The following is a 20,629-nucleotide window of genomic DNA, read 5'->3' as shown; positions in this document are numbered from 1 at the left end:
GTAACATATTAAATTGTTCTCTCAATGTTGCAATAGATATCTTTAATTTATTATCCATTGGATTCAAAATAAAAGCTTTTTCTTTTAATTTTATTTCTTGTTCCAAATCCCTATATCTTTGTAATTGTTTACGTCTGTGAGCAGTGTTCATTGAAATTAAGGCACCTCTCATAAAAGCCTTGCTGGCATCCCAAACCATCGACATAGAAGTGCCTTTATTCATATTCAGTAAAAAAAAATCTTTTAAATGTTCTTTAAGTTTCTGTACATTACTTTCATACCTTAACAAATTTTCATTCAGCCTCCAGGTTCTTTTAATTCCTCCATCATTTAAGATCTCCATCAATACAGGACCATGATCTGATAAAATCTTGGGAAAGATCTTCACTTTTTTAACCTTTGAGACCAAATCATTAGTGATCAGAATAAAATCAATTCTTGAGTAAGATTTATGTCTATCCGAGAAAAATGTAAAGTCAGTTTCTCCCATGTTCCAATCTCGCCAGACATCTTTTAACTCAAAGTCCTCCTGTAATGCAAAGAAGCTTTTAGGTAATTTAATTTGAGTTGAAATTTTAGAAGAGGTCTTCTTATCTTTCATTGGATCTATTACACCATTCCAATCTCCCATCATAATAATCGATTTGTAATCCAGTTGGGCTATTTTTTGATGTAGAGAACGGTAAAATTGTTTCTGTACATGACATTGATTTGGTGCATATAGTCCAACTATAAGACATTTCTTCCCATTCAGCAAAAGTTCAACAAGTATAAATCTTCCTTCTGTGTCATAGTCTATTAACTTTGGCAATAACTCCTTCTTAACATAAAGAACTATGCCAGCTTTTTTCCTTGGAGCAGGAGCAACAAAATGTAATCCCAGTTTATAGTTAATCAAATATTTTTGGTCATTTGATGAAATATGCGTTTCTTGTAGACATATAATATCGTTTTTATGTTGTTTTAAGTAATTGCTCTAATTTCTGATGAGACACATGGAAAGAAGGAGGAAGCAGGATAGAGTGGCATGCACTGAGAGATATGTGTTGGCAGCATATGAGAGGGAATTCTGCAGGGATGCAAATCTTGCCCACCTTTGGGCCTCAGTTAACATCTTCCTCTGGGTTGAAGGTCCTTCAGAGGAGAAGTACAAAGGCATATAGTCAAATGTAGAATGTATAAGTTGGATAAAGAATGTGAAGGATGCATAAAAATGTTGGTTCTCTTGTTCCTTTTAAATGTTAGGAACAGAGTGTGCCATATTTTCTGTATCCCCAATTGCAAACTCATGTTTTGAACTTTATAGCCTCATAAAAGATAATTTGACTTACTAATTACTTAATTACTTTCTGTTTCTCAGTAGGATAGACAATGGTTTCTACTATTAGATCATAGTGAAAAAGAGCAAGATTTTATACATGTACACACTCACAGGTTTCCAGAATGAATTAATAGGAAAGCTTCATTCAGGCTTTATCTAAAATGGAATAGTTGCTTCACAGGTCTCTAGAAAAGTTCCACCCTTCTGATTCACTCAAATGTCATTGGTTTCCCAATGTCATTCACACATTTCTTATGAATGTCTTCAGGAAGAAAACCTATGCATGTACAGTTGTAGGTAGTGGCTGTATATTTTGGGGATAGGAGAGGGTCAAACTAATTAGTCAATAAAAATGACATTATGCCATCATGATGTCATATGTAAGGCCATCGCTTTCTGTATATGCATTGTGACATCACATGCACATCCCAAAGAGGCAGAAGTTGCAATACAAAGCCGCCTTCATCATTTTGACAAAAGTAGTTGGAACTGCAGATGTGCATAAACTATGTTCGTGTTAATGTCTGTGTCAACCAGATATTACATGGAAGACAAATGTCTGCAAACATTTACTCTCAATGTGTGAATTACATGGTGCCTTTAGAGTAACATTCGCAGGGAACAGGAAGTGGCCATGATACTCACACAAACACTCCAGGTCATACTATCTGAATGGGCAGAACAGATAATCCCAAACTCCATCTCTTCTCATTGTGAAAAGGCCAGGATTCTAGGGTGAACTATTCACAGACCTATTTACCAAGTTGTTTAATATAAATATAATCTACACGTTTTTAAACTGGCACAAAGCGCACAGCCTCTAGTTCTTCATCAATGAAAATGTTTTACTTAATTCCTACCTACCAAGACTTAACTGCACCCCTCAGCTGACTAGAGGTGACTCGGTTCCTCATGTGTATAGCCAATATTGATAATGCCTTGTCATAATATCTTAACAAAAATGTCTGCTTCCATATTGCCTTATTCGTCCAAATTAATATGAGGTCTCCAGATTTTTTTCCTTGTCAACTAATATTCCTGGTCTGATCTTGTTGCTTTTCCTTTTGTTCCAAGTCATCTCCATGCCATCTGAACAGTCCCTGTGTCATCAAGTTCTTGGAGTTCATGCAGCCAGACCTTTCTCTTCCTCATTAACAGATGGAACTGCTGAGAGAAGCTCTGCAGAACAAGCTGCTTGGCAATTTCCTTGAATCCGCCTCACTAAATGCTTCAAGAGTGAAGTGGCATATTTTTGCATGCTCATGATGTCAGTGGAGGCTTCAATCTGCCACCCCATTTCCTTCTTTTTCTATTTTGTTTCCTTTTTGCTCTTTCCTCCTCCATTTTTATCTTGGATGAGCTACTTGCTATTTTATATTAGGCCAATCCTGGTGTAGAGACCATCTGGGTACAAGAATATCTGATTTGAATTTATTGTAATTCTTCGGGAAACAAATGAATCCCTTAGTCAAAATTACAGCAGGTAGAGGAAGGAAGGAAGGGAGGAAGGGAGGAAGGAAGGGAGGAGCTATGCATGTATTTATTTCTGGCTTTCTGAATTTTTTGTAATATAAATATAAAAAAAGTCTAAATAGCAAAATACAAGCTCTAGTTTCTGACTTACTAAAAGCAGAATTAAGGAAGCAGCAATAACAAGTGCCACAAAAGACCATAAGGCAGGTTTATTAAAGCTGGCTTCCAGAGTTCTCCTGAGGTGCTCATGGAGAAAGAGTTATGATAAATTCAGAGTAAGACAGAGAGGAGAGAGTGTCTTGGTCTGCAGCTAAGGACCTTTGGGTACCAGGGACAATGATACCATTCTGTGCTTGCCAATCAAACTATTGCTGATGTACACCATTTGAAAAGAGGAAAAATCATGGAAACGTAATTTGCTGCACCTGAATTCATGCTTCCTTTGTGGATGAACAGTAAGGGTGTTGGAGCATCAATAAACTTAATCTCCTTCATGCTCAGAACGGAAGCGCCATATTAGGGCTGCTGTTTGTTCCTTCTACTTACAGAAATATTTTATTTCCAAAAAGTAAATGATGCAATGGCTATGGAGGTGACTGTGGCAATAGAACGGGGATCTTCAAACTTGGCCCTTTTATGACTTGTGGACTTCAACTCCCAGAATTCCTCAGCCAGGCACGCAAGTCATAAAAGGGCCAAGTTTGAAGACCCCTGTAATAGAAGAATAGGGTTGACAGAAGTTGTACAAAAATACATTGGGAGGCTATCAGAGAACAAGCCAATGTGGAGAGCCATGCAAACGAGTGAGGAAAAGTAAAGAAAAAGCCAGAGGAAGGAAAGCAGCATTGTTGCCAATAGGTAAAAAAACAAGCAGTATAGAGCGGGGTTGTGAGTGAACAGGCAAGCAAGGCGGGAGCAGGGAGTTGAAGAAAATGGCAGAAGGCTGATGGCATGCAACAGCTGGATGACTTATTCTCAACATAAACATGAGAAACAGACCTCATACTGCAGTCCTTGAGGACCATGTGATTCTTTTTGAATTTTCCTTCTCTGAGATCGGATAGTGAGAATCTCCTTCGGAAGGCCTTTCTTCAAAGGCTTCCATTTTGCCTTGTGAGAATAGGTACAGCCCTGAAATGTGCCATGAGCAATTCATGGAATGCTTTGGCATCACAGGCATCAATGATATTCCCACTCCCTATCCAGCCATGCAGTTGTTCTAAAAAAGAAATATATTTCTTGTTAGGGAAGAAGGAGGAACAGAGAAGGACCTTTCCTTCTGCTCTGGTGAGATGAATTTGTTTTCTTTGATGTCTTTGGCACTGGAAGTCCACACTAGGAGGTCTAAAATGACTCTGTTGCAGTGATTGTTCAGCATCCCTTGTGTAGTACCAATAAAAAAAAACCCCTGTCTATCAGAAGAAATCGTTGGAGAAGCAAAAACCGACTTCCCTCTATCTACTGGAATCTGTGATAAGTTAATATTTGTCCATGGTCTGAACCTGCCAACTTGCTAGGAATGAAAAATAATGACTCCTGTGCCTAGCATCAGGGACAAGAAGCAGCTTGTGCTATTTTGTGTCTCACAAAGCATAAATGTTTTACATCATCATTTAGTCTACAGGGTTGATATTCTACTTGAAATGTCATATGGGCTATTCAGTATATTTAAAAATATAACAGAAGAAAGGAATGCATATTAAGCTATGCAGGCATCTTTTGTCACTACAGTCCACATGGGCTTTGGTCTCATAGTTACCAGGATATCATTGCAGTCCCCAAGGATGGCTTAAGGCTCCATAGCTCATTTTGTACATCAATTACAAATGGCTTCTCATATGCTTTATGCATGCACGCACACACATACACACACACACACACACACATATACACACACACAGAGGGAGAGAGGGAGAGAGAGAGGGAAGGAGGGAAGGAGGGAGAAACATCACTCCATCTTTGTGTTGTCTTTTGAATGTAGCAACATTCCTGATAAAGATCTGCTGGCAATATACTGTAAAGCCTTGTTTACAGATGCCCAGAGAAAAATACATCTTTCTGATTAAGCTGGTTGGATAATTATCCACAACTAGTGAATTGGATGTTTATTATTTCTTAGTAAGTAAAACAGGTGGGAATATTTATGCAGAACAGAAATGTAACTGTTCCTGGTGCCAGAATAAACAGGTGCACATTTTTACTGATACAACAAACAAAGCTAAACAAATAAATAGTTGATAAGGGTATATTTAAAAAAAACCTACAGCTTTGGCAAAGGAAGTCAAAGCATTTTCTTTTTACTTTTTTTATTATTATTAGGGTTTGTAAGCAATTTGTAATGATACTGTCTACCTTAAAAATATAACACCAAGCAAAAATACCTTATCAGTTCATGGAAGAAAAAAGGGTATATTTTCTCCTCATTTCCTCATCCTGTACTCTGTTCATTTTCCTTTCAAATTGATTTTTCAAAATTTAAATTTACTTAATAAAGACCTGCATTTCTTTCTATTAATGGTTTTTGTTGATGGCTATCAACTGTCACTACAAAATGATTCTGTCTCTCTACAAGATGATGCCGCCCCCTATAAATATATTTTTCTACTGGAAAAAAAATAAAATATTTCATGCAACATTTTATTCAGGAAAAGAAAATAACCCGCATACTGGGTATAGTTTTCAAGAAAAAAAGCCACTTCCCTTTGGACATGATTGCAGCTAGGTTCATAATGTGATTTTGAAGCAGTTTGAATGTTTCTAAGATTTGTTTATATTTTAATATGGCTTTATTTTAGCTTTTTTCATTTCTATATTTCCAAACTTTTCTTTTTTCAAATGTTGCTAATCTGATTGCGCATTCTACTGTTGGAAAAAGTTGGGTTTAAGGATACAAGTATGGATCAGGCCAAGACTTGCCTTAGCCCAGCATTTTATTTCTCAGAGTAGCCAACCAGAAGTTTTGGTGTTGCTCACAAACAGAAAGTCAAGACATTCCTCTCTCCTACATTTGTACCTTTACAGGTGGTGTTGGAGGTGCCACCTGTTGTGTAAAAACTAAGAGACATATGTTTAAAGCCATTCAAATTCAGAGAAGCCATGGTGATGCAATGATTAGAATGCAGTATTGCAGGCTAATTCTGCCAACTGCCAGCAATTCGATTCTCACCGTCTCAAGGTTGACTCAGTCTTCCATCCTTCTGAGGTTGGTAAAATGAGGACCCAGATTGCTGGGGGCAATAAGCTGACATTGCAAACCAGTTAGAGAGGGCTATAAAGCACCATGAAATGGTATATAAGTCTAAGTGCTATTGCTATATAGCTATTCAAATTAGTGGCCATCACCATCAATTGTAGCTATGAATTCCACAAGTTAATTACATGGTGAATGAATAGGTACTTTCTTTTATCTATTAGAAACTTTGTCCCAGTTACAAATTCATAGAATGACCTCTGGATCTTTTATTTTCATTGAGTGAGAAAAAATGTCCATCTTTTCTATGTGACAATGTATATTTCATACTAGTCACTCCTATTCACCTTTTTTTTTTCACAAGCGATAGCCTCTTTAGTATTCTCATAAAGCATGGAACAACTTGACTCCAGAAGTTGTGAATGCTCCAACACTGGAAGTTTTTAAGAAGAGATTGGACAATCATTTGTCTGAAATGGTACAGAGTTTCCAGCCTAAACTGGGGATTGGACTAGAAGACCTCCAAGGTCCCTTCCAACTCTGTTTTCTATTCTATTCTATTCTATTCTATTCTATTCTATTCTATTCTATTCTATTCTATTCTGTTCTGTTCTGTTCTGTTCTGTTCTATTCTGTTCTATTCTAGTGTCCTAGGTGCTGTACCTATCATTTGGGGTTTTCCCCTTAGCCATAATATATCTCTTTTCAAGTGAAGCAAACATAACCATACATTGTATTCTAGTTGTGGACATGGTATAGATTTGCATAATGGCACCATCATTAGCAGTTTTCTTTTCAGCCTTTTTGCTAATGATCCCTAGCTTGGAATTTACCTTTTCCAGAGCTACTGAACATTAGGATGACATCTTGGATAAGCTATTCAATACCATTCCAATGACTTTTCCCTGGTTACTTACAGATATCTCAGACTGAGTAGCATATAAGTGAAAAAGGATCCGGGCAGGAGGTTGCTTCAATATTTATGTCACTTTATACTGACTTAAATCGATCCGCATTTTGCCATCTGATTTGACCATTTACCCACTTAAAAAAAAAAGTCCTGTGGACTTGGCCAGCTCACTGTTTAATGCAGTCAAGAGTTATTATTAAAGCCTGACAAGTAGTACACATTTCACTGCGTATGGAGATACATGTATTATAAACCATCCAGCATCGATGGTGCAGCTGATACCTTTAGGTGTGCAGTGATCCCATGGAATAAATACATGCAGTTCATGGTCTGTAGATCAATTTTGAATCCACGCAGTCCTTAATATTTTAAAAAGTTGTGTCTGACACATTAGGAAATACAAAGGCAGAACAAGGTTCAACAGACAGGGTTGAGTGGTGTTTTTTTTTGGTTGAGCAAGTATTTGAATCTCTCTTCTAACCTGAGTTATCTTGTCCACAAATGGTTCTGACCTTGACTTTGACATCATTCTTTCTTGATCACTTGCAATACAGTTTACCAACATCATCACTACAAACTTCAACCAGAGAAGTTTTTAAAGCAACATTATACAATGATGTTGAGCCATGTTTCTTCCAAAGGTTTCTAAGTATATTTCATCGTGTTGACTGCTTCCTAGTAGTTCAAAGAAAGAATCAATCTTTTCCCCTTCTTTTTCTTTAAGCTTAACCTAATAATTGGCTGCATGCTAGTCAGCGTGAAGCATTTGTTTGTTAATCTTATTTTCTAGGAAGAAAACATGGGAAAATGTATTAAAGGCTGTAGAATAAAATTAATATTTAAACTGGAAAGGGCAATGATGTGGTGGACAACAAGAGCCAAGAATCTGATATTCCTGACTTAGGCACTCATATATGGGTTGCAAAAAAAGAAATACATAGATTTCTTATGTGTTGCAGGATTGTCCAGATTTTTTGAAACACAAGTATACTCACTCAGTCTATACACTCTAATTAGTAATTAGTAATAGTAAGTTTTAAGTCTGCAATTCAGACTCTCCTCTAATTTAGGCATAATACATTTACTCTTTACATCAACACTGATAACCCAGTAAGTTTAAACAATAGCCTTGAACAAATCTTTGCTATGGCTGTAGGCTCAGATAATCTATTACTATTACTAACATGTCTGAGTAGTCTCCTTTTAATATATTCTTTTCTATAAAAGAACTAAAACTGGCCACATTTTTAAGTGGCTGAGGGATCTCTATCAAATTTTCATTTAGAGGGAAAAGTAGCTTTCTCTAAGTATTATGTATGAGAGAAATATAATTCATTTTCAGTGCAGTTAGTGCAGGAGATTGGACTAGAAGACCCAAGCAAGGGACGATACAAAACAAGGGAAAGATTTGAAGCCATAAAACAACAAGAAGAACAACAACAAAATAAAAAATGTAAGCAAGAATGAGGTCCCTTCCAGCTCTATGATTCTATGATTTCTATATCTTGAAGCCTCAGTGCCACCAGCAGCTCCTGCTGATGGTAGAGTGAGACATCTCCCCAGATGCTGGAGAAGGAAGTCTGCCAGATCAATAGCAGGCCAAGCTCGATCACCACAGATCCCCATGCTTTCTATCTTCACACCTGCCTCTGTTGTTTCCCACCTCAATGTTTTAACAGGATCTTCAGAGTGAGGATTGTGATTGGCTCCCTCTGCTACTATGGCATATATCTCTTATCCATAATAGCTTGCTGCAATGAGTTGTTCAGAACCCAGATTCAGGACAGAAGGAGTTGGGCAACTGAAACAGCTGGCCAGTTGGAGGGAACGAGTGAATGTACTTGTTGAAGATGAATGAGATGGAAAGGATACTTTGAAGAACTATTGTGCTCATTGTTTTGGTTTTGCCACATTATTTTAAAATGCTATTGTGAGTGGTTTGTATCATTTATAAAGGTAGTTCTTAATTTACAACCATTCATTTAACAACCTTTCAATGGTACAACAGAGTGGGGGAAAAGTGACTTATGACTGATCCTGACAACCATCACAGTGCCCCATAACTTAGACACTTGGCAACTGACATGTATTTATGAGGGTTGCAGTATCTTGGAGTCACATGATCACCATTCTGAGGATACTTCCAACAAACAAAAGTCAATGGGGGGAACTGGGTTTGCTTAACAACCACATGGTTCTTTTAACAACCACAGCAAAAAAGGTCATATAATGGGAGATCACTCACTTAGTGATGGAAATTCCAGGCCCAATTTTGATCTTAAGTTGAGGATTATCTGTACTGCATGTTTCTACTGTCTTCTACAAGACTCTATTTCTAGTTTTCATCATAGAGTTTTCATACATTAAGCTAAAATTCCAGAAGTACAGTCAACAGATTTCAATAGGATCTGGAAGCAAGAACAGGGGATATAATTATTCTGCAGCCTCCAGGATTCTTAACAAATGGGGGTTCTTAAGAATATTGAATAATTAATATGGAGGTCTGGAGTAAAATCCCTAACCTTATTCCTTTCTCTGGACTCCAATATTCTTCAGAAATCCAATGCTCAATGCAAACAACTGTGATCCAATCTTCAGCATGTTTGTGTGTGTGTGTATTATTTATTTATCACTTTCCCGGATCAATCATTCATCAGAGATGCACAATCATAAAGATAAATGCTACAGGAACATAACTTCATGGTGACTCATGCTGCAACTTTCTGCAAGACAAATGTTTGCAGTGACTCATGCCACAACTTTTGGTGAGATCCGAGCATCTCAATTACCAAGCAAAGGAAACTAATGTTATTAGCTGGTTTTAAAGTCCTGCCATCCTGAGTAATGCCAAAAGGTAAAAAGAAAGGAAAGCAGCACAAAGCTTTAATTGTTGGTGAATAGACAAGAAAACTCAAATAGCTATTACTTCCCCAGGATGCTAGAGCTAGCATTTGGATCATGGTCAATAGAGATTTCTACAAAGTCAATTGGCAAAGCAATAGTAAAGAGAAAAATGCTTTTTGTGTTTCTCCATTTCCAATTATCCTTAATTTCAGAGGAAAAAAAACAGTTCAGTGAAATTAACATCATAACATTTCTATTGCATATATACTACTGTATAAGCATTCTCAAATGATCTGCAGCCTTTCTGGCTTTGGATGTCATAACTAGACCACAAGGAAAGACTTTAGGAACAGCTCTCTTAAGTAAGGGAAGATGCAAAACAAGGAAAAGATCTGAAGCCATAAAACAACAACAACAACAAAATAAAAGAATGTAAGCAAGAATGAGGTGCAGAAACATGAAGCCTCTTTCTCAGGGTGAGAAAATGTTCATGGATAATGGGCTACCACCTATTATTACTTTTTCACAATGAAATAAGAAATGGTTTGGGAAAGATTATCAGCTAGCAAGAAGCTGTGCAAGGTGTTCATGGTTCCTAAAAGTATTATTCATACCACAACAGGACCAAGTAGCACTTATCACCAAGTGTTTCCTGTTTTGAGGCCTCTGGACCACAGTTGTGTGAAGTGTAGCTAAAACTATCTTTCAGAAATATCCAGAAATGGCATTTGTTCAAAATCCAGTCACTCAGCAGAGCCCCTGGGAGAATCAAAAGTGACAAAGCTGCTCTCCTTTGAACACATATGATATTAATGTATGTAGAAAAGGGGCATAGCTTCAGTTGCACAGCCAGGGCTCCATCTTCTCTCCTTGGATACTACTAGCTAAACTGCTAATTGCTATTAAAGACCAGTCCTAACAACTAAAAACTTAGAGAGAGCTTGGGAATGATTTCATGGATGAGAATCCTCAAGGGAAAATAACTCAAGAAGCTTGGGAAATTTTGAAAAGTGAGTTTATAAAAGCATAATACAGTCTAGCATAATACCAACAAAGAGGAAAAATAACAGCTCTCAAAAGAAACAAACATGGCTGCATAAAGAAATCTCTGATAAATTGAAAGATAAAAAGGACAAGTATAGAAAGTGGAAAGAGGGGCACATAACTAAGGCAGAACATCAGCAAATAGCCCGAGCCTGCAAAGATGAAGTGAGGAAAGCTAAGGCTCAAAATGAACTAAGACTTGCAACAAAAGTCAAAAATAACAACAACAAAAAAAGCTTCTTTCAATATGTAAAAAACAAGAAAATAGTTAAGGAAATGATTGGTCCATTAGTGGGAGAAAGTGGCAAGAAGGTGACCAGCAACAGGGAGAAAGCAAAACTATTTAACTCATTTTTTGCATCCATATTTACACAAAAGGAAAAAACAGTCCAATCTATCAAAAACAGTACCGTAAAAAACAGATTAAAAAGACAAATTAAGATAGGCAAGAAAATGGTAAGTGAGCACCTGTCCACCCTAGATAAGTTCAAATCACCAGGACCAGATGGACTACACCCCAAGGTTCTAAAGAAACTGGCAGATGTGATCTCAGAACCACTGAACTATATCTTTCAAAAATCCTGGAGTACTGGGGAACTACCAGAGGACTGAAAAAGAGCTGATGTAGTTCCCATCTTCAAAAAAGTATCCAGGAAACTACAGATCTATCAGCCTGACCTCAATACCTGGGAAGATTCTTGAAAAGATAATCAAGCAATGGATCAGTGAACACCTAGAGGCAAACAAAGTCATTACCAAAGCCAACATGGGTTTGTCAAAAACAGATCATGCCACTGTGGATATAATTTACTTGGACTTCAGTAAGGCATTTGATAAAGTAGACCACAACCTACTACTTGATAAGTTAGAAAAATGTGGGTTAGACACCATCACTACCAGATGGATTTGTAGCTGGCTGACCAGCTGTACTCAGCATGTGGTCCTCAATGGAACTGCATCTACATGGAAGGAAGTGTGTGGTGGGGTGCCCCAGGGCTCTGTTCTGGGCCCAGTGCTCTTCAAAGTCTTCATCAATGATTTGGATGAGGAGATAGATGGGGAACTCATCAAATTTGCAGACAACACCAAGCTAGCAGGAATAGCCAACACTCCAGAAGGCAGGCTTAAAATACAGAAGGATCTTGACAGACTTGAACATTGGGCACTATCTAATAAAATGAAATTCAATGGGGAAAAAATAAGGTTCTACATTTAGGCAAGAAAAACCAAATGTACAGATATAGTATAGGTGGTACCTTGCTCAATAGTAGCAACTGTGAGAGGGATCTCTGAGTCCTAGTGGACAATTACTTAAATATGAGCCAGCTGTGTGCTGCAGCTGCCAAAAAAACAAAACAGTGCTGGGCTACATTAACAGAGGGATAGAATCAAGATCACGTGAAGTGTTAATACCACTTTACAATGCCTTGGTAAGGCCACACTTGGAATACTGCATCCAGTTTTGGTCACCACAATGTAAAAAAGATGTTGAGACTCTAGAAACAGTACAGAGAAGAGCAACAAAGATGATTAGGGGACTGGAGGCTAAAACATATAAAGAATGGTTGCTGGAATTGGGTATGTCTAGTTTAATGAAAAGAAGGACTAGGGGGGACATGATAGCAGTATTCCAATATCTCAGGGGTTGCCACAAAGAAGAGGGAGTCCAAAGCTTTTTTTTTTTTGCGTTTGGTTTTCTGGATTCTGGATTCAGCAATTATGAGACATAAATGGAACTACAACAGAACAATATTTATCAAATCACACAGTGAATGAATGCAAGCTAAGGGCAGCCCTGATATATTACCACTTCTCTAAAACAACTACTTATGGGTCTCCTCTTGAAATACGAATGGATTCAGGAAGGAAAAAATTAAAATCTAGTCTAGATCCTATGAGCCCAGGAAGTTACAGGTTTTTATTTTGTTCTCGGAGCTATAATATTATTTAGTCTAGGTTCACCCTCATTTTTACAATTTGTTGTAAAAATAGGAAGTTATTAAAAAATAAACCTACATTAAAATGCTTATAAATAAAAATGTAGATTAAATCATTTTGGTAACTCTGTTTTTTTAAAAAAACAAATTGTTCTTGCTGAAGTTACCCTGATTCAAAACATCTATGAAATTATTAGATAGTTTTAATCCATCATCAAGGTCACCTACACCTGACATTAAAAAAAAACCTCATTTATTGAATGTGTTGCCATAGTCACCCCATATATTTAAAATCTCACCTGCGATTACTATGCTTCCATTCTTGTTTTTCCTCTTTTCCATTTTTCACAGATAATAAATGGCCATGTGTGTTACCTTCCTTTTTTATTATTTTGAAAGGTTTGAACGGCAATGAATAGAAGAGAAGAGAATGCCTCAATCTCTATTTTTCTCTTTGTCATGTACCTCCAGTAAGATAAGTATTTTGCAAAATTATAAAAAGGCCAGGTTCTGGTCTGTCAGAAGCTCATTATTTGGATTCTGTAGGGAGAAATTTAAAAAATAAAAAATAAAAATCTACATTAAAAATCAACATTTTAAGAAATCCTACTAGCATAGAATAGAATAGAGCTGGAAGGAACCTTGGAGGTCTTCTAGTCCAGCCCCCTGCTTGAGCAAGAGAACCTATACCATCTCAGACAAGTGACTGTCTAGCCTCTTCTTCAAAATCTCCAGTGAAATCTTCAGACGATTTCTGAAGGCAAGCTGTTCCACTGGTTAATTATCCTCACTGTTAGGAAGTTTCTCCTTAATTCCAGGTTGCTTCCTTCTTTGATCAGTTTCCAACCATTGTTTCTTGTCCTGCCCTCTGGTGCTTTGTAGAATAGTTTTGATGCCCTCTTTTTTGTGGCAGCCCCTCAAATACTGGAATACTGCTGTCATGTTGCCTCTGGAACCTAGTCACTCATATGTGGAAAAGCTTTTTATATGTGTCAATGTGTATTATTACAAAAACAAGTCACAGGCACACGGAGTTTTAAGATGCATCATTCTCTTTCATTCAGACTTGGCCCTTGCAGTATCAATAATTCAAGTCTATAAATGCTTGGTTATTAGGCCTCTGATTTGATATGCAAAACAAAGAACCCCTGCAACTGTACAGCCCACCTTCAGAATCTGGTATTGCATAATTAATATTGTGCAAGAGACCATTTTGTTTTCCAGCACCATTTTGTTACCATGACAATGGTTATTGTTTAGAAACCCCCAAAAATTGCCATAAATATATTATTGAACCCGAATCATTGGAAAAACACACTCAAAGTTTTAAAAACCATAAAGAAAGACCATGCTGGTCATTTCATAAACATTCTCGTTATGAAATCCACAGGATTATCTGAGATGTGATTGAATACGAAAATGCATCAAGCATGACTCATTTATTAAACTCTTATGAAGAACTTTCTTTCTAAAGGAACACACAATGTGCCTGTTAAGTGTTTAATACATAGGAACATGGGGTTTTTTCCCTCTTTCTTTTAATGTCATTTATGCATTCAAAGAAGCTATGGTGTTTGGCTAAAAGTATATAGGTAAATGTTTGAGAAGGTCTTTCAGTGTCATTGATCTCAGTAGAAAAAGTAGGCAATACATTTTTTTTAACTAAACATAGTTATGTTGGCCATAGGATAAAGAATATTAAGATGTTCCATGTAGAATAAAAGACATATAGCTGTTGCTAAAAATGGCATCTTATATAACTCTCTCTTCATTGTTCTATCCACATAAAATTTAAGCATGTTGTCTATCTTGAAATATCACTGAGGTAATGATGTTGCAGTACAAATTTCCCTAACTTCACTTTGCAGTAATATGTAGCACCACAGATCTTGCTGAACTGTGCTTCCCATCATTCCTAAACAGCATACATATTTCTTAATTTAGCAAAGTAAGATCACCCACAGGTTAAAGCAGCAGTTTTGCAGATCTGGAAGACAATATTTTTTTTTTGGTTAAGGAAGATGACATTTGGATATAACTATTCCAACATGATGTTTTCCTAAAGTAAACTGTGGTCCTTCCTATTGGCCAAATGGCTGTTTGGTGAACTGAAGGAATGCAGTTGTGGTGGGAAATCTTCATCAAAATCATTACCATCGACAAGTCTACCACTTGTGCCTTTTCATGGAGAAGTTGGCACTGGTTTAGCATATTCTTGTCTATACTCCTCTGTATATGCATTATATTGTCACCTCACCCCAGTGTAGCCAATGTTCCTGCATGAAATTTATATTTCTAAAAACCCATCATACAAGTGAGTTGGAGTGCGCAATGTTTACATGAAAAACAGAATCTATGGCAGTCACCAAATCCTTATGCCCTATTTGCATGAGTCATTTGGCAAGTTGAAAAAATGTTCTTGTCACAGGGATGATGCTCAAATTGGAATTTATTTATTTTTAATTTCACCTGATCACTTTTCAGTGATCAGTGTCACCTGATCACTGAAAGAAAACACAAAGTTTCGACTTCTGGTTTTGCATCGTGGCGAGATGGGACATAGGAAGGCAGAGCTCTGCCTTCTGCACTTGATTTCGCCCTGCTGGAGCTCCTGAAAAGGGTCTAAAGTCGCTCTGAAGAGGTAATGAAGAAGGAGGGGTGCCTTGTTGATCACAGAGAGATGGCGGTCTCTCCATTCAATCCAAGGAAAGCCCTCTAAACTGGCAGGAGAAAGACCGGCCACACCGGCTGACCATTCGCTGCTGGCAACTGAAGAACAAAAGCTTTAATTAGCACACTGTAAACAGCATGTTTGGACTGGGTGAGAATATTGATCCTTTCTTTACTATTTTACAACTGAATTTCCTGGGAAAGGCTACCCAGAAGCTTAAAACCTCCGGATGTGAATGGAAATGGTGTTTTAAATTTTTTATTGGGGACAGAAATACACAATACTGAAGTGAAAGTAATACAAAGATACAGTTTTGATAAATCTGAGAACTGAGATAATTGTTAAGATTTTCTCTTTGGAAAAAAACCTATTGAAGTGAAAGATAAGAAATATAAGAAATCAACCCTTTGTTTTAAGAGTGGAAAATGGACTTTGAATGACATCTAGTGGTGGATTTGAGTACAGCACTATAACTAGCTCCTTGGCTGCTTGGTGACTTTCAGCTTAAGGGAGAACAGCTGGCAATAAAGGAAAATACTTTGGCGTGTTTATCATTCTGGACTATAAATACCTACTGATTTTGAACTTTTAATCTCAAGAGCTAGTGAGAGAGAGAGAAAAAAATGACTTTTTAATATGTCTGGCTGCAGAGAGTTGAACATTTTGAACACTGGGAACATTGTGGATTACAACCTTGCCTGACTGATAATTTTCAGGACACTTGAGACAAAGGATTACTATAAAATATTGCTATTAGGACTGGATTATAAAGGCTATATATAAAGATCGGAAAATCAGAGGAAATTTTGTTCCACTCTTACCAAGACTGGTGATACTAGAAGATTTCTAGGAATGATGCCTCAAGAAAAAACAAATACATTTCAGAAGAAAATACTCTCTATGCTACAGCAAATTCATCAAACAATTCTTGCACATAAAGAGGACATAAAAAGAAACTATAATGAGACTAAAAATAACCTAGATGATATAAAGACCAAATCTCCAAATTGAAGCTACAACTGGAAAGCTCCCAGACAACGACTACAAAGTATGAACAAACAAACCAGAAATCAGAGGGTGAAGCAGAAGAAATGGACCTAGGGATGGAGGAGATAGGAGAAGGGAAATATGGACTGCCATACACAAATAAAATACTGCAAGACCCACCTATAACAATGAAGATACAAAAGATCCTTTATTCCTTTCTCCAAAATACACCTGATGACAAGGAAGAAGATTCTAGAAAATGGAACATAGAGCGGGCAGGGAAAATGTCTAGGGAATGTGGATGGGCAGAGTTCCCCCCAAAAAAATACTTTACCTAAATTGTTTCTCATGCCAAGCAGCTTTCACAAAAATAGAAAGAAAATTCTTGGGTGATTTAATTGCCTTGGCCTGGAAAGCTGTTTGGCAAAGAAAGAAAGTGAGAGTTAAACTTAACAAACAGAGGATTTGATCTATCAGAGGGGGCACTATCTGTTTTATATACCTGTTTCAATATGATTAAAAGAACAGATGACCCTTAGATATAACTAGAGTTTTATAATGGAAGATATGATTTAGAATTAAAATAGCATTTTTTTCTTCTTTTGTTATGGGAAATTTAAAAATAAGAGGAGGATTGGTATGAATATTTTTTTAGCTATATAAATGTAATTAATATTGAGAAAATCATAACTGACAAAGATACTTTAAATACTGATAGGCAATCAAACTTTAATAAGAGCATGAAAAATAGGATATCAACTTATGAATTGATATTATTGTTATTTCTATAATATTAGTAAAATATGATGATAATGTCTATATCTAATTTTATAATAATAATAATAATAATAATAATAATAATAATAATAATAATAATAATAATAATAATAATAATAATAATAATAATAATAATAATAATAATAATAATAAATTTGGAAGGGACCTTGAAGGTCATCTAGTCCAACCCCCTGCTCAGGCAGGAAACCCTATACCATTTCAGACAAATGGCTGTCCAGTCTCTTCTTAAAAACTTCCAGTGTTGGAGCATTCACCACTTCTGGAGGCAGATTGTTCCACTGGTTAATTGTTCTAACTGTCAGGAAGTTTCTCCTTAGTTCTAGGTTGCTTCTCTCCTTAATTAGTTTCCATCCATTGCTTCTTGTCCTGCCTTCAGGCGCCTTGGAAAATAGCTTGACTCCCTCTTCCTTGTGGCAACCCCTGAGATATTGGAATACTGCTATCATGTCCCCCCTTGTCCTTCTCTTCATTAAACTAGACATACCCAATTCCAGCAGCCTTTCCTTATATGCTTTAGCCTCCAGTCCTCTAATCATATTTGTTGCTCTTCTCTGTACTCTTTCTAGAGTCTCAACATCTTTTTTTACATCGTGGTGACCAAAACTGGATGCAGTATTCCAAGTATGGCCTTACCAAGGCATTGTAAAGTGGTATTAATACTTCATGTGATCTTGATTCTATCCCTCTGTTAATGCAGCCCAGCACTGTGTTGGCCTTTTTGGCAGCTGCAGCACACTGCTGGCTCATATTTAAGTGATTGTCCACTAGGACTCTGAGGTCCCTCTCACAGTTACTACTATTGAGCAAGGTACCCCCTATACTATACCTGTACATTTGGTTTTTCTTGCCTAAATGTAGAACTTTGCTTTTTTCACCATTGAATTTTATTTTGTTAGATAGCGCCCAGTGTTCAAGTCTGTCCAGATCCTCCTGTATCCTAAGCCTGTCTTCTGGAGTGTTGGCTATTCCTGCCAGCTTGGTGTCGTCTGCAAATTTGATGATTTCCCCATCTATCTCCTCGTCCAAATTATTGATGAAGATGTTGAAGAGCACTGGGCCCAGAACAGAGCCCTGGGGCATCCCACTACACATTTCCCTCCATGCAGATGCGGTTCCATTGAGGACCACATGCTGAGTACAGCTGGTCAGCCAGCTACGGATCCATCTGGTGGTGATGCTGTCTACCCCACATTTTTCTATCTTATCAAGTAGTAGGTTGTGATCTACTTTATCAAATGCCTTACTGAAATCCAAGTAAATTATATCCACAGCATTCCTCTGATCCACTAATTTTGTCACTTGGTCAAAGAATGCAATAAGATTTGTCTGGCATGATCTATTTTTGACAAACCCATGTTGGCTTTTAGTAATGACTTTGTTTGCCTCTAGGTGTTCGCTGATTCGTTGTTTTATTATCTTTTCCAGAATCTTCCCAGGTATTGAGGTCAGGCTGATAGGTCTGTAATTTCCTGGGTCCATTTTTTTTCCTTTTTTGAAGATTGGAACTACAGCAGCTCTTTTCCAGTCCTCCGGTAGTTCCCTAGTGCTCCAGGATCTTTGAAAAATATAGTTCAATGGTTCTGAGATCACATCTGCCAGTTCCTTGAGAACCCTGGGGTGTAATCCATCTGGTCCTGGTGATTTGAACTCGTCTAGGCTGGACAGGTGCTCACTTATTGTTTTCTTGCCTATCTTAACTTGCATTTTTATTCTGTTTTTTATGGCACTATTTTTGGTAGGTTGGTCTGTTTTCTCCCTTTGTGTAAAGACAGATGCAAAAAACGAGTTAAATAGTTCTGCTTTCTCCCTGTTGCTTGTCACCTTCTTGCCACTTTCCCCCAGTATATATATAAATAGTATTAAGAATTGTAATTGTTTAATGAGGGAAAAAGGGGAAAATATGTGGAAGAAAGGAAGATTAAAGAAAAAAATACTGGATTGTGCAGTACTGAATAGATTTATATTGAAGAAATTAATGTTAAATATGTGAAACCAGACAACATGTTGTTTACTAAGCTCTAAAGATGGTAATTTTTAAAAATTATTAAAAACTTATTTTAAAAAAAGAAAACCCAAAGTTTCATTTATCACTAAAAACAAACTACTTCTCATAAGTTAGAAATAATCGAACTCCCTCCTCAAATCAATATAAGCTCCAAAAATTTTAGTAATGTTTAAATAAACTGTAAAAAAATAAAGCTTGAGTTAAGACTCTATCAGATCACAAAGACACTGAGGTAATGATTTAATTAAAAACAAAGGTGAACAGGTCCCTTCAGCTGGTGCCAGAAGCTTAAAAACTTAAAAGGCTTGGTGCAAATGATAAGTAAACAAAGAGGGAACTCCCAAGGCGGTTTACTTATATCAAGAATGGTCTCCCTTGGGTCTTCTCATAGTGAATTCCCTATAGATGCAGAAAGCTAAAACAAGTATTATGAATATATCTTAGCTGACAGAGAGGATAGAGCAGGTGGTCTGTCAAATATCCAGGTCCTCAACTTGCACAACATTACAAATGCCTTAAACCTGGCTCTGTAGCAACTGCTCTGTAAGATCATTTACAATACATGCATGAATCACATGCTTAAGCTTCATTCCACTTACATTGTGAGTAGACACAATAGATTGTGTACCCTCCATACCAGTACATATGCCCAGTCTTACTATAATATTAGAAAACTTTTTACTGATGTTCTATCAAATGTAAAATTGACTATTAGCCAGGTCGGCACTATTTTATCTACAGGAGCAGACATCACATTCTTGAATACTTGTTAACGAGGAACTGGCTCCTGTGTTTCGTTTGAAGATTTCCCTCTGGAACTCGGCTCGGCTACTGGGGAAATAAGAAACTGGATTCAGTAGGCCTTTGAACATATCATGACTTCCTCAGATATGTTCAAAATAAAAGAATGGGGAAGAAAAAAACCCAACAGTATACCAGCTGTCCTGTGAAGAAAGGGTAACAGATGACAAAATCAGAACTTCTCAGCTCCCATTTTGGCTCACTGTTCTCAGAAAAGAAGACATGTGTTCCAATTCTGTTGAAAGAGCAGAATTCCCTGTTTAGATCTCATGGCAAAATAAAGAGGAAAAACTTACTGACCTTGAATTTACTCAAACTTTTGGAGCCAGAAGGGTTGCATCTGTAGTATTGGGGATATTAGTTATCCATTACCTTTGAGAAGTTTAGAGTATAGATGAAGTTTTAAATGAGTAGAATGTTGATACAGCTAGACTCTAGAGATAATGTGCTTGGATATGACCTAAGAAATCTTACTTCAAGATTTTTCTTTTGTCCCATGTCTCTGCTTCTACCAAAATGTCCACCACCTAGCCTTTGCTTCTTCATTGATCTTAATTTGGGGAAACTAGCCCCTTCATCATGTCTCCTGCCTTCCATCCTGAAGTTCACAAACATTAGCAGATGAAAGCCGGAAAGGAAAAAGAAAAA

Source organism: Protobothrops mucrosquamatus, unplaced genomic scaffold (assembly GCF_001527695.2).
Source record: "Protobothrops mucrosquamatus isolate PMUCROS unplaced genomic scaffold, P.Mucros_1.0 scaffold340, whole genome shotgun sequence".
Taxonomy (NCBI): domain Eukaryota; kingdom Metazoa; phylum Chordata; class Lepidosauria; order Squamata; family Viperidae; genus Protobothrops; species Protobothrops mucrosquamatus.
Note: the sequence above shows the minus strand (reverse complement) of the source record.